The 14,904-nt window shown below is 37.0% G+C and overlaps 1 long non-coding RNA gene across 1 annotated transcript in view; it reads left to right on the top strand.

The window, feature by feature from the left end:
* The first annotated feature begins 4,882 nt into the window (after positions 1-4,882).
* LOC138978812 (uncharacterized) overlaps positions 4,883-14,904 on the top strand; it is a 155,851-nt gene continuing 145,829 nt past the window's right edge. Inside the window, exon 1 of the long non-coding RNA XR_011459812.1 lies at positions 4,883-4,956. This is a non-coding gene — a long non-coding RNA (uncharacterized lncRNA). The remainder of the gene's footprint in view (positions 4,957-14,904) is intronic.

Genomic DNA, 14,904 nt, shown 5'->3' on the forward strand with positions numbered 1-14,904 from the left:
ACACTTCCCCCACCCGCCCTCGATCCTATCTCAGATGTAATTTGTAAATGACGTTTTCAGCCTTCAATCCACTATTTAACATAGTAAGTCAAGCTTTTCAAACCTTATTAATAATTGCTTTGATGTTTTGCTGATGTTCAGTTTATTATTTAATAAAGATCTCATGGTTCAAAATTTCATATTGTTTTTTTGAAAAACGTGCGTGTGTTCCATTTCAAACTAACATCACTGATGTGAACTCCATAAATTTTACTGTCACATCTGTTTTACAAATTACACCCATAATCCAAACCAACGCGCAAACACACACACACACACACACACACCACAACTACACACATATGTACTCGTTACCTTTAGCCAACGCTCGTCACAACACTGTCAGTCTCAAGTCTAAATAATAATAGTATAAATCATAACTAATTTTCTTCACACCATCATAGACATAATGTTGCTTCACATGTTCTTTGTACAATCGTTGGTTTTCACAATAAATATTGCATTACTGTAATTGTCTTCTTTACACCCCCGGTATAGGGGTGTGTATAGGTTTCGGTCGATGTGTTTGTTTGTTTGTTTGTGTGTTTGTGTTCGCATATAGATCTCAAGAATGAACGGACCGATCGTCACCAAACTTGGTAAACAGGTTCTATACATTCCTGAGACGGTCCTTACAAAAATTGGGACCAGTCAAACACACGGTTAGGGAGTTATTGGTGGATTAAGATTATACAAGGACTTATAGAGAAACATATTCATGGTCAAAGGGAAAGAACCTTCTCAGTTGGTGGCAGTGAGAATGGGTGCATTGAGAATGGTTATTTCCCTTTGACCAACGGGGGTGTTTTTCCTACCTCGAAGGAATTTCTTGTTTTCTTTAACAATATCTTTCCAAAAACATAACTCAAAGACCACACAAGCTATTGCAACCTACTCCTATCTCTGGTCTCTCTTCCTAGGTACAATGGTACCTGAGACTTACATTCAAATGCTTACATTTCCATGCTACCCACATTGTCAAAATACCAATAATTATTCAAAACCAATGTTAACTACTACCTAACTTCATTTCAGACCCACACCCATTATTATACACACATTTCACATTAAAACCATTAGTCGGCCCCCTGTCGATATTTATCGACTAAGTTCCTTGTGGCGATTGTATATAGAAAAGCTTATTCCATTGATGAATCCCTCTGTCTGTTTGTTCGTCTTCTTTAAAAGATGAGTTCCAAAGACTGAACATCAAACAGGAAGATCGCGGAGAGAAATAAACCCCCAAGGCGGAGGTTGCTATGGATTTAAAGTCTTTTTGTCCCTATATGACAAATCCGGTTCTGCAATTCATAAATTGAGATAAGAAGCTAAGCCTACGTCAAATGAATGATTATTTTCCTGCAAAAATACGCCCATAGACAAAGTCACCACAACGCAAAAGGGACAGACAATCGATATAAAATTAGAAAAAAATGTTGGTCCGTGCAATAATCACGTGTACAAGAGAAAAACAAGTCGCGTAAGGCGAAAATACAACATTTAGTCAAGTAGCTGTCGAACTCACAGAATGAAACTGAACGCAATGCCATTTTTCAGCAAGACCGTATACTCGTAGCATCGTCAGTCCACCGCTCATGGCAAAGGCAGTGAAATTGACAAGAAAAGCGGGGTAGTAGTTGCGCTAAGAAGGATAGCACGCTTTTCTGTACCTCTCTTTGTTTTAACTTTCTGAGCGTGTTTTTAATCCAAACATATCATATCTATATGTTTTTGGAATCAGGAACCGACAAGGAATAAGATGAAAGTGTTTTTAAATTGATTTCGACAATTTAATTTTGATAATAATTTTTATATATTTAATTTTCAGAGCTTGTTTTTAATCCAAATATAACATATTTATATGTTTTTGGAATCAGAAAATGATGGAGAATAAGACGAACGTAAATTTGGATCGTTTTATAAATTTTTATTTTTTTTTACAATTTTCCGATTTTTAATGACCAAAGTCATTAATTAATTTTTAAGCCACCAAGCTGAAATGCAATACCGAAGTCCGGGCTTCGTCGAAAATTACTTGACCAAAATTTCAACCAATTTGGTTGAAAAATGAGAGCGTGACAGTGCCGCCTCAACTTTCACGAAAAGCCGGATATGACGTCATCAAAGACATTTATCAAAAAAATGAAAAAAACGTTCGGGGATATCAATCCCAGGAACTCTCATGTAAAATTTCATAAAGATCGGTCCAGTAGTTTGGTCTGAATCGCTCTACACACACACAGACAGACAGACAGACAGACACACACACACACACACACACACACACATACACCACGACCCTCGTCTCGATTCCCCCCTCTACGTTAAAATACGAGGGTTGTGGTGTATGACAGTATGTGTGTGTGTGTGTGTGTGTGTGTGTGTGTCTGTCTGTCTGTCTGTCTGTGTGTGTGTGTAGAGCGATTCAGACTAAACTACTGGGCCGATCTTTATGAAATTTGACATGAGAGTTCCTGGGTTTGATATCCCCGGACGTTTTTTTCATTTTTTCGATAAATACCTTTGATGACGTCATATCCGGCTTTTTGTAAAAGTTGAGGCGGCACTGTCACACCCTCATTTTTCAATCAAATTGATTGAAATTTTGGCAAAGCAATCTTCGACGAAGCCCGGGGTTTGGTATTGCATTTCAGCTTGGTGGCTTAAAAACTAATGAGTGAGTTTGGTCATTAAAAATCGGAAACTTGTAATTAAAATTATTTTTTTATTAAACGATCCAAAAACAATTTCATCTTATTCTTCATCATTTTCTGATTGAAAAAAACATATACATATGTTATATTCGAATTAAAAACAAGCTCTGAAAATTAAAAATATGAAAATGATGATTAAAGTTACATTTCTATAATCGATTTAAAAACTATTTCATCTTATTCCTTGTCGGTTCCTGATTCCAAAAACATATAGATATGATATGTTTGGATTAAAAACACGCTCAGAAAGTTAAAACGAAGAGAGGTACAGTAAAGCGTGCTATGAAGCACAGCGCAATCGCTACCGCGCCAAACAGGCTCGTCACTTTCACTGCCTTTTGCACTAGCGGCGGACTACGTTCAGTTTCATTCCCTGAGTTTGACAGCTTAACTAAATGTAGTAATTTCGCCTAACGCGACTTGTTTTTATATTTAGTCAAGTTTTGACTAAAAACTTGACTAAATGTTTTAACGTAGAGAGGGAATCGAGACGAGGGTCGTGGTGTATGTGTGTGTGTCTGTCTATCTGTCTGTGTGTGCGTGTGTGTGTGTAGAGCGATTCAGACTAAACTACTGGACCGATCTTAATGAAATTTTACATGAGAGTTTCTGAGAATGATATCCCCGGAGTTTTTTTTTCTTTTTTTTGATAAATGTCTTTGATGACGTCATATCCGGCTTTTTGTAAAAAGTTGAGGCGGCACTGTCACACCCTCCTTTTTCAATAAAATTGATTGCAATTTTGGCCCAGCAATCTGCGACAAAGTCCGGACTTTGGTATTGCATTTCAGCTTGGTGTTTTAAAAATTAATTGATGACTTTGGTCATTAAAAATCTGAAAATTGTAAAAAAAACAAAAAAAATTATAAAACGATCCAAATTTTCATTCATCTTATTTGTCATCATTTCCTGATTCCAAAAACATATAAATATGTTATATTTAGATTAAAAACAAGCTCTGAAAATTAATAATATAAAAATTATGATCAAAATTAAATTTTCGAAATCAATTTAAAAACACTTTTATCTTATTCCTTGTCGGTTCCTGATTCCAAAAACATATAGATATGATATGTTTGGATTAAAAACACGCTCAGAAAGTTAAAACGAAGAGAGGTACAGTAAAGCGTGCTATGAAGCACAGCGCAACCGCTACCGCGCCAAACAGGCTCGTCACTTTCACTGCCTTTTGCACTAGCGGCGGACTACGTTCAGTTTCATTCTGTGAGTTCCACAGCTTGACTAAATGTAGTAATTTCGCCTTACGCGACTTGTTGTTTTTGCTTTTGTTGTTTGTTGTTTGTTGCTTATTTGTGTGTTTGTTGACTAAATGTTTTTAACATAGACTGAGAATCGAGACAAGGGTAGTGGTGATTGTATGTATGTATGTATGTATGTATGTGTGTGTGTGTGTGTGTGTGTGTGTGTGTGTGTGTGTGTGTGTGTGTGTGTGGAGCGATGACCGATCTTCATCAAACTTTACATAAACATTCTGCCAGAATATCTCCAGACTACTGTTTTTCTCGATAAATCTCTTCCATGACGTCATATTTGGCTTTTAGTGAAAGTAGTGGCGACACTGTCACGCCCTCATTATTTTCTCAATCAAATTGATTCACATTTTGACCAAGCAATCTCCGACAAAACCCGGACTATGGAAGAACATTTCAGCTCAGAAACCTAAAAATTAATTCATGATTTGGGTAATAAAAAATCTCAAAATTCGAATTAACATTACAATCTTAGTAATCGATTCAAATATGATTTGTTTTGTTGGTAATTAATTATCGCACTTTATTCTGAATATTTACCTTATTCCAAAAGCATATAGATATGTAACGTTTGAATTTAAAAAAAACTCAGAAAAATAAAAAAGAATAAAGAAAAGCGCGCGCTTTCTTGTGACGCGTTTTACGTTACTGCGCTATATTGGCTTGTCACTTCAAGAGATTACGTTTTCCACGTGAATCTGACAGCGCTTTCAGTCTTGGTCTTGGTAATCGGCAAAGCATTGCCATGTGAAGTGCAATGCGTTCAGTATCATTCTGTGAGTGTAACTGATTGACTAATGCATCAATTTTGATTAAAGCAACTTGTTATCTTTCTTTTATTCTTTCTTTCTGTCTTTGTTTTTACATTTAGTCAAGTTTTGACTAAATGTTTTAACGTAGAGGGGGGAATCGAGACGAGGGTCGTGGTGTATGTGCGTGTGTGTGTGTGTGTGTGTGTGTGTGTGTGTGTGTGTGTGTGTGTGTGTGTGTGTGTGTGTGTGTAGAGCGATTCAGACTAAACTACTGGACCGATCTTTATGAAATTTGACATGAGAGTTCCTGGGTATGATATCCCCGGACGTTTTTTTTCATTTTTTCGATAAATACCTTTGATGACGTCATATCCGGCTTTTTGTAAAAGTTGAGGCGGCACTGTCACACCCTCATTTTTCAATTAAATTGATTGAAATTTTGGCAAAGCAATCTTCGACGAAGCCCGGGGTTTGGTATTGCATTTCAGCTTGGTGGCTTAAAAACTAATGAGTGAGTTTGGTCATTAAAAATCGGAAACTTCTAATTAAAAAATTTTTTTTATTAAACGATCCAAAAACAATTTCATCTTATTTTTCGTCATTTTCTGATTCCAAAAACATATACATATGTTATATTTGGATTAAAAACAAGCTCTGAAAATTAAAAATATAAAAATTATGATCAAAATTAAGTTTCCGAAATCGATTTAAAAACTATTTCATCTTATTCCTTGTCGGTTCCTGATTCCAAAAACATATAGATATGATATGTTTGGATTAAAAACACGCTCAGAAAGTTAAAACGAAGAGAGGTACAGTAAAGCGTGCTATGAAGCACAGCGCAACCGTGGCCGCGCCAAACAGGCTCGTCACTTTCACTGCCTTTTGCACTAGCGGCGGACTACGTTCAGTTTCATTCTGTGAGTTCCACAGCTTGACTAAATGCAGTAATTTCGCCTTACGCGACTTGTTTCTCTCTTTCTTTTGTATTTGTGATTTGTTGTCTCTGTTTCTCTCTTTCTTTCTTTTTTACATTTAGTCAAGTTTTGACTAAATATTTTAACGTAGAGGGGGGAATCGAGACGAGGGTCATGGTGTATGTGCGTGTGTGTGTCTGTGTGTGTGTGTGTGTGTGTAGAGCGATTCAGACTAAACTACTGGACCGATCTTTATGAAATTTGACATGAGAGTTCCTGGGTATGAAATCCCCGAACGTTTTTTTCATTTTTTTGATAAATGTCTTTGATGACGTCATATCCGGCGTTTCCTGAAAGTTGAGGCGGCACTGTCACGCCCTCATTTTTCAACCAAATTGGTTGAAATTTTGGTCAAGTAATTTTCGACGAAGCCCGGACTTCGGTATTGCATTTCAGCTTGGTGGCTTAAAAATTAATTAATGACTTTGGTCATTAAAAATCTGAAAATTGTAAAAAAAAATAAAAATTTATAAAACGATCCAAATTTACGTTCATTTTATTCTCCATCATTTTCTGATTCCAAAAACATATAAATATGTTATATTTGGATTAAAAACAAGCTCTGAAAATTAAATATATAAAAATTATTAATTTAAAAAAACTTTCATCTTATTCCTTGTCGGTTCCTGATTCCAAAAACATATAGATATGATATGTTTGGATTAAAAACACGCTCAGAAAGTTAAAACAAAGAGAGGTACAGAAAAGCGTGCTATCCTTCTGAGCGCAACTGCTACCCCGCTCTTCTTGTCAATTTCACTGTCTTTTAATTTGCCGTGAGCGGGTGATTCTTTATTTGGAGTTTAACGTCGTTTTCAACCACGAAGGTTATATCGCAACGGGGAAAGGGGGGAGATGGGATAGAGCCACTTGTCAATTGTTTCTTGTTCACAAAAGCACTAATCAAAAATTTGCTCCAGGGGCTTACAACGTAGTACAATATATGACCTTACTGGGAGAATGCAAGTTTCCAGTACAAAGGACTTAACATTTCTTACATACTGCTTGACTAAAATCTTGACAAAAATGGACTGTATTCTATACAAGAAACACTTAACAAGAGTAAAAGGAGAAACAGAATCCGTTAGTCGCCTCTTACGACATGCTGGGGAGCATCAGGTAAATTCTTCCCCCTAACCCGCGGGGGTCTGAGCGGGTGACTGACGATGCTACGAGTATGTGGTCTTGCTGCGTTGCATTGCGTTCAGTTTCATTCTGTGAGTTCGACAGCTACTTGACTAAATGTTGTATTTTCGCCTTACGCGACTTGTTTAAATTTGTATTCTTTTAAATTATTAGTTCAGTTTGGAAACAAACAAACAACACAAACAAACAAACACACAAGAACACAAGCAAACAAACTATATGCAGTTGCGTGGATCACTTAAAAGGTTAGAAACATTCATGTTTGTAAATAACACTGATGGATAGCTAAAAAAAAAAAATAAAAAAAAAGCCGGTTTGAATTTGTTTTAATTTTTAAAAAACAAAATTCAAGATTCCGGTCAAGTTAAAAATAAACATAGAAGGAGTTTGACAGTTCGGCTTCTACATAAAACAAATAACTTTGTATCAATTTGGTTATCAGTAATATATCCACGGAGTAAAACTGAATCACCTTAAAAAAACAAAGTGATGAATGATAGCAATAAAGACAAAATTAATGTCACCATTGTAAAAAAAAAAAATTAAAAAAAAAAGACAAGATATGAACACACTTCCAACGCTGTTCTTTGATTTTAAGTGAGTTTGTTTTTATTTTTATTTTTGTTGTTTTTTTCTAAGAAATTCTCGTAAAAAAGAAGACTATTTCGTTAAAAAAAAAAATTAAAATCTCTGAATTGAAGTTTTAATAATTTGCTAACAGTCACCTTACAACAATCATGCAGACACAACAAAATCATACCTGAACATTTCACAGACAAGTCTCTCCCTTTCGATTCGGCAACTTCAACAACCTTCCAGCCACAACCCTTGTTACCAAACCAGTCAGAAACCGAGCACAGACCGCCACAGCAATTTCGAGCGCCAATAACGCCAATAGCTCTAAATATGCTTCCAGAAAATGTCAGCAATGCTTCGATGCCAGACACTTTAGAGGGAAAAGTCAGACTTTTGTCCAATAATCTGGAACCGCCGTGTGTGCATACGTTTTAGGCGCGCGCGTGCGAGCGAGCCACGTGCAAATAGTATGCAAATAAGAGCGCGTGAGAGTATAGGCAGATGCGTGTTGTGTTAAGAGGTATTAAACAACGCCGTTGTCACAAACCTGAAGGCCAAGGTTGTTGGTTTGCAATACATAATCAGCTTCAAAGCTGAACTTTGGTTGAAAGATGGAGTAGGGCTCTTTGGAATAAGGGTAATATGTATATGGACGAAAGACGGTTTTATTTCATCACAAACAGAGACGAAGTAAACGAACTTAGACGGAAGACACAACAAGTCGCGTAAGGCGAAATTACAACATTTAGTCAAGCTGTCGAACTCACTGAATGAAACTGAACTCACTGCATTTTTACAGCAAGAGCGTATACTCGTAGCATCGTCAGTCCACCGCTCGATGGCAATGGCAGTGAAATTGACAAGAAGAGCGGGGTAGTAGTTGCGCTGAGAAGGATAGCACGCTTTTCTTTATCTCTATTCTTTTTAACTTTCTGAGCGTGTTTTTAATCCAAACATATCACATCTATATGTTTTTGGAATCAGGAACCCACAAGGAATAAGATGAAATTGTTTTTAAATCGATTTCGGAAATTTTATTTTAATAATAATTTTTGTATTTTTAATTTTCAGAGCTTGTTTTTAATCCAAATATAACATATTTATATGTTTTTGGAATCAGAAAATGATGAAGAATAAGATAAACGTAAATTTGGATCGTTTTAAAAAAAAATTTTTGTTTTTACAATTTTCAGATATTTAATGACCAAAGTCATTAATTAATTTTTAAGCCACCAAGCTGAAATGCAATACCGAAGTCCGGCCTTCGTCGAAGATTGCTGGGCCAAAATTTCAATCAATTTGATTGAAAAATGAGGGTGTGACAGTGCCGCCTCAACTTTTACAAAAAGCCGGATATGACGTCATCAAAGATATTTATCGAAAAAAAGAAAAAAACGTCCGGGGATATCATTCCCAGGAACTCTCACGTCAAATTTCATAAAGATCGGTCCAGTAGTTTAGTCTGAATCGCTCTACACACACACACACACACACACACACACACACACACACACACACACACACACACACACACACACACACACACACACACATACACCACGACCCTCGTCTCGATTCCTCCCTCTACGTTAAAACATTTAGTCAAAACTTGACTAAATGTAACAAGTCGCGTAAGGCGAAATTACAACATTTAGTCAAGCTGTCGAACTAACAGAATGAAACTGAACTCACTGCATTTTTACAGCAAGAGCGTATACTCGCAGCATCGTCAGTCCACCGCTCGATGCACAGGCAGTGAAATTGACAAGAAGAGCGGGGTAGTAGTTGCGCTGAGAAGGATAGCACGCTTTTCTTTATCTCTATTCTTTTTAACTTTCTGAGCGTGTTTTTAATCCAAACATATCACATCTATATGTTTTTGGAATCAGGAACCCACAAGGAATAAGATGAAATTGTTTTTAAATCGATTTCGGAAATTTTATTTTAATAATAATTTTTATATTTTTATTTTTCAGAGCTTGTTTTTAATCCGAATATAACATATTTATATGTTTTTGGAATCAGAAAATGATGAAGAATAAGATAAACGTAAATTTGGATCGTTTTATAAACACATTATTTTTTTTACAATTTTCAGATTTTTAATGACCAAAGTCATTAATTAATTTTTAAGCCACCAAGCTGAAATGCAATACCGAAGTCCGGCCTTCGTCGAAGATTGCTGGGCCAAAATTTCAATCAATTTGATTGAAAAATGAGGGTGTGACAGTGCCGCCTCAACTTTTACAAAAAGCCGGATATGACGTCATCAAAGGTATTTATCGAAAAAAAGAAAAAAACGTCCGGGGATATCATTCCCAGGAACTCTCATGTCAAATTTCATAAAGATCGATCCAGTAGTTTGGTCTGAATCGCTATACACACACACACATACAGACAGACAGACAGACACACACACACACACACACACACACACACACACACACACACACACATACACCACAACCCTCGTCTCGATTCCCCCCTCTACGTTAAAACATTTAGTCAAAACTTGACTAAATGTAAAAAGAAAGAGAGAGAAACCCAGACAGAGAGAGAGAGACCAAACCGAAAAATGAACAGAAAGGCGTGATCACGGGAAAAGAGGAGGGAAAAGTAAAAGACAGACAACGAGAGAGAGGGGGGGGGGGGGGGGGGGGGGGAGACAGGCAGAGACAGACAGAGAGACAGAGTCATAGAGACAAGAGGCTGGGAGACAGAGCCAGGGAGAGAGGAAGAGAGGAAGAGAGATCAAATGAAAACAAATTGAATGTTATTGTACGAGGATTGTGACAATAAAATGCAACTCATCTATCTTTGTGACAGACAAGCAGAAATGTGAAGACGGGAGACGGATTTGTACCGTTGGGTGACTTTAGCTCAAACCTTCATACTACGTATACTTGTCTAGTGGAGTACATTGATTCTTTCATAAAGCCTTTCTTTCTTTCTCGGCCTCCTGACGAGTGGACGTCAACTGATAGAACTATCAAGATAAGTTTTGTGTGAATATTTGTTTGTCTGTCCTGACGAGTGGACGTAAACTGATAGAACTATCAAGATAAGTTTTGTGTGAATATTGGTTTGTCTGTCCTGACGAGTGGACGTAAACTGATAGAACTATCAAGATAAGTTTTGTGTGAATATTGGTTTGTCTGTCCTGACGAGTGGACGTAAACTGATAGAACTATCAAGATAAGTTTTGTGTGAATATTGGTTTGTCTGTCCTGACGAGTGGACGTAAACTGATAGAACTATCAAGATAAGTTTTGTGTGAATATTGGTTTGTCTGTCCTGACGAGTGGACGTAAACTGATAGAACTATCAAGATAAGTTTTGTGTGAATATTGGTTTGTCTGTCCTGACGAGTGGACGTAAACTGATAGAACTATCAAGATAAGTTTTGTGTGAATATTGGTTTGTCTGTCCTGACGAGTGGACGTAAACTGATAGAACTATCAAGATAAGTTTTGTGTGAATATTGGTTTGTCTGTCCTGACGAGTGGACGTAAACTGATAGAACTATCAAGATAAGTTTTGTGTGAATATTGGTTTGTCTGTCCTGACGAGTGGACGTAAACTGATAGAACTATCAAGATAAGTTTTGTGTGAATATTGGTTTGTCTGTCCTGACGAGTGGACGTAAACTGATAGAACTATCAAGATAAGTTTTGTGTGAATATTGGTTTGTCTGTCCTGACGAGTGGACGTAAACTGATAGAACTATCAAGATAAGTTTTGTGTGAATATTGGTTTGTCTGTCCTGACGAGTGGACGTAAACTGATAGAACTATCAATATAAGTTTTGTGTGAATATTGGTTTGTCTGTCCTGACGAGTGGACGTAAACTGATAGAACTATCAAGATAAGTTTTGTGTGAATATTGGTTTGTCTGTCCTGACGAGTGGACGTAAACTGATAGAACTATCAAGATAAGTTTTGTGTGAATATTGGTTTGTCTGTCCTGACGAGTGGACGTAAACTGATAGAACTATCAAGATAAGTTTTGTGTGAATATTGGTTTGTCTGTCCTGACGAGTGGACGTCAACTGATAGAACTATCAAGATAAGTTTTGTGTGAATATTTGTTTGTCTGTTCACTTGAAAGACCGTTGGGTCGAAATATCTGTGAATGTATTGTTTTGTCAATAACAAACGTTCCAACAACCGACTTTTCTTGTTTTTACATTTAGTCAAGTTTTGACTAAATGTTTTAACATAGAGGGGGAATCGAGACGAGGGTCATGGTGTATGTGTGTGTGTCTGTGCGTGTGTGTGTGTAGAGCGATTCAGACCAAACTACTGGACCGATCTTTATGAAATTTTACATGAGAGTTCCTGGGAATGATATCCCCGGACGGTTTTTTCTTTTTTTCGATAAATACCTTTGATGACGTCATATCCGGCTTTTTGTAAAAGTTGAGGCGGCACTGTCACACCCTCATTTTTCAATCAAATTGATTGAAATGTTGGCCAAGTTATACCTACACACATACTGCAGACTGACTGTAGGTAAGATCAAAGACATCAATTCTTTGAAAAGCTCAGTCCTTTCTATGAACACAGTTTTGCTCTCTACGTCAGATTTGGCCTGGCTTTTTTCACGAGATAAGGCTATCCATCCACTTGCATAAATACCATAAATCAACGCCCTGAATGCTTCATATCTCTCTGTCTGTCTGTCTGTCTGTCGGTCTGTCGGTCTGTCTGTCGGTCGGTCTGTCTGTATGTCTGTCTGTCTTTCTGTCTATCTCTCTTGTTGTCTCTCTCTCTCCCCCTCTCTCTCTCCCCCTCTCTCTTTCTCTTTCTCTTTTTCTCGGGCAGTCATGATTAGTTCGACCTATCCGCAAAGAGAGGCATTGATCGTCCATATAATTATTCTGAACCGCACACGTTTCTACAAACTGCTTGAGGCTTTCATTCTTGTGTATGATCCAGTTATCGGTCACCTATGTTCTAAAGAAAAGCACATTATCAATCGAAGAAAGACTTGTGGTATGTTAACCTTTTCCTGAGTAGCTTTCTGTGAAGCAGGCAAACCGGTTTTTACATTTACTAAATGTTTTAACATAGAGGGGGAATCAAGACGAGGGTCGTGGTGCATGTGTGTATATGTGTCTCTGTGTGTGTGTGTGTGTGTGTGTGTGTGTGTGTGTGTGTGTGTGTGTGTCTGTGCGTGTGTGTGTGTGTAGAGCGATTCAGAGTAAACTACTGGACCGATCTTTATGAAATTTTACATGAGAGTTCCTGGGTATGATATCCCCAGACGATTTTTTCATTTTTTCGATAAATGTCTTTTATGACGTCATATCCGGTTTTTTGTAAAAGTTGAGGCGGCACTGTCACACTTTCATTTTTCAATCAAATGGATTGAAATTTTGGCCAAGCAGCCTTCGACAAAGGCCGGACTTTGGTATTGCATTTCAGCATGGAGGCTTAGAAATTAATTAATGACTTTGGTCATTAAAAATCTGAAAATTGTAATTAACATTATTTTTTTATAAAACGATCCAAAATTACTTTTATTTTATTCTTCATCATGTTCTGATTCCAAAAACATATAAATATGTTATATTCGGATTAAAAACAAGCTCTGAAATTAAAAATATAAAACTTATGATTAAAATAAAATTTCCGAAATCGTTTTAAAAACAATTTTATCTTATTCCTTGTCGGTTCCTGATTCCAAAAACATATAGATATGATATGTTTGGATTAAAAACACGCTCAGAAACTTAAAACGAAGAGAGGTACAGTAAAGCGTGCTATGCAGCACAGCGCAACCGCTACCGCGCTAAACAGGCTCGTCACTTTCACTGCCTTTTGCACTAGCGGCGGACTACGGTCATTGTGAAAAAATGCAGTGCGTTCAGTTTGATTCTGTGAGTTCCACAGCTTGACTAAATGTAATAATTTCGCGTTACGCGTCTTGTTTGTTTTTGCTGCTGCTGCTGCTGCTGCTGCTGCTGCTGCTGCTGCTGCTGCTGCTGCTGCTGCTGCTGATGATGATGGTGATGGTGATGGTGATGATGACGACATACGACGACGATGACAATCGTGATGATGATGATGATGATTATGATTATGATGATGATGATGACGATGACGATGACGATGACGATGACGATGATGATGATGATGATGATGATGATGACGACCACGATGATACATGGTTGGCTAGTAAGCTATAGTTATTGTTAGCATAAGAGATGCAGTAATCGAAGGAATGTTGCCTCTGTCCTCAGATTTACGTTAGCAACATTCAATTCTTGGAGTACCCGACTGCACTTTTAGAAACGAAGCTTCTCAGTCTTACATGAGGTAATCATGGAGTTAAATGTTCAAACATTTTAATAAAAACCAAAATAGTATCCAAATAAAAAGCGAGAACAAAATCATTACGATGATGAAGACCGCACCGCTCTGATATGTCAATGCCAAACGTGTCATCGCAGCATTAGACAGACTAACAATTATTCTAATGGAAAACAAACCCCTAGGCAGATTTGTCGTTCGAACAGAAAGATGAAGGTAAAACGAGAAAGGATACTAGTGCAAATATAGTGGTATCTGAATGGTTTGGGTTTTATTTGTAATATGTTTTATTTCTATACTGCAATGCTATCGTTACATAAGTGGTCCCCATTAAATGTCCCTGGTGCTGTTGAGTCTGCAATTTTATCTGTCTGACATACGTGTTGTCATGTTCAATTCCTCCTACTAGTTGGCATTGTTCACGCTAAATGTTTCTAGTGAAAATCCTGCGTGTGTTCGCAGTTTTTAAGTTTATAAAAAAAATAAAAAACCCAGCATTTTTTTTTTTTTTATTTTTTTTTTTTACCGTGTCCGGTTTAGCAACGTGCTATGTCTTTGCTGATTCTGTTGCTGCTACAGTCCACCCCGCCCTTACGATCACCTCTCGAAAGCAATCACCTGTCTATAACGACCGCTTCTGGTCGGTCCCGTGGTTGGTTGTTATAATTTGTAGTTTTGCTGTTGCTGCTACTACTTTTTTTTCTCAAAGAATGTAATCAATCAATAAACACGTGATAACAAGAATGGTAACTGTGTGTTTTCTGTTTGTACACATAATTTCTCATTTACATGCTTTACCTTAAATCAGAGACAATAAACAATTTGTTTCTAATTAATAACACGTCAGACTAACGAAATCTCAAAACAACATGATTTCCAAAAATAATGTCCAGTGTCAGTCGTGAATCGTGTTTTTTTAAATGCTTACGCACATCTTTGCGATTAAAATAATATGATTAATCTTCTTCATATTTTTGCTGTTACTTTTAATACTAAAAAGCACATCTGTAACATTCAACCTAATTCTTTCGCCAATGTTTACTAATAAATTATGTACATTTCAATATATTTCCAAAACCTGAGCACGGTTGGGCACTGCTGCTGTTGATATTCA

Source organism: Littorina saxatilis, linkage group LG10 (genome assembly GCF_037325665.1).
Source record: "Littorina saxatilis isolate snail1 linkage group LG10, US_GU_Lsax_2.0, whole genome shotgun sequence".
Lineage (NCBI taxonomy): Eukaryota > Metazoa > Mollusca > Gastropoda > Littorinimorpha > Littorinidae > Littorina > Littorina saxatilis.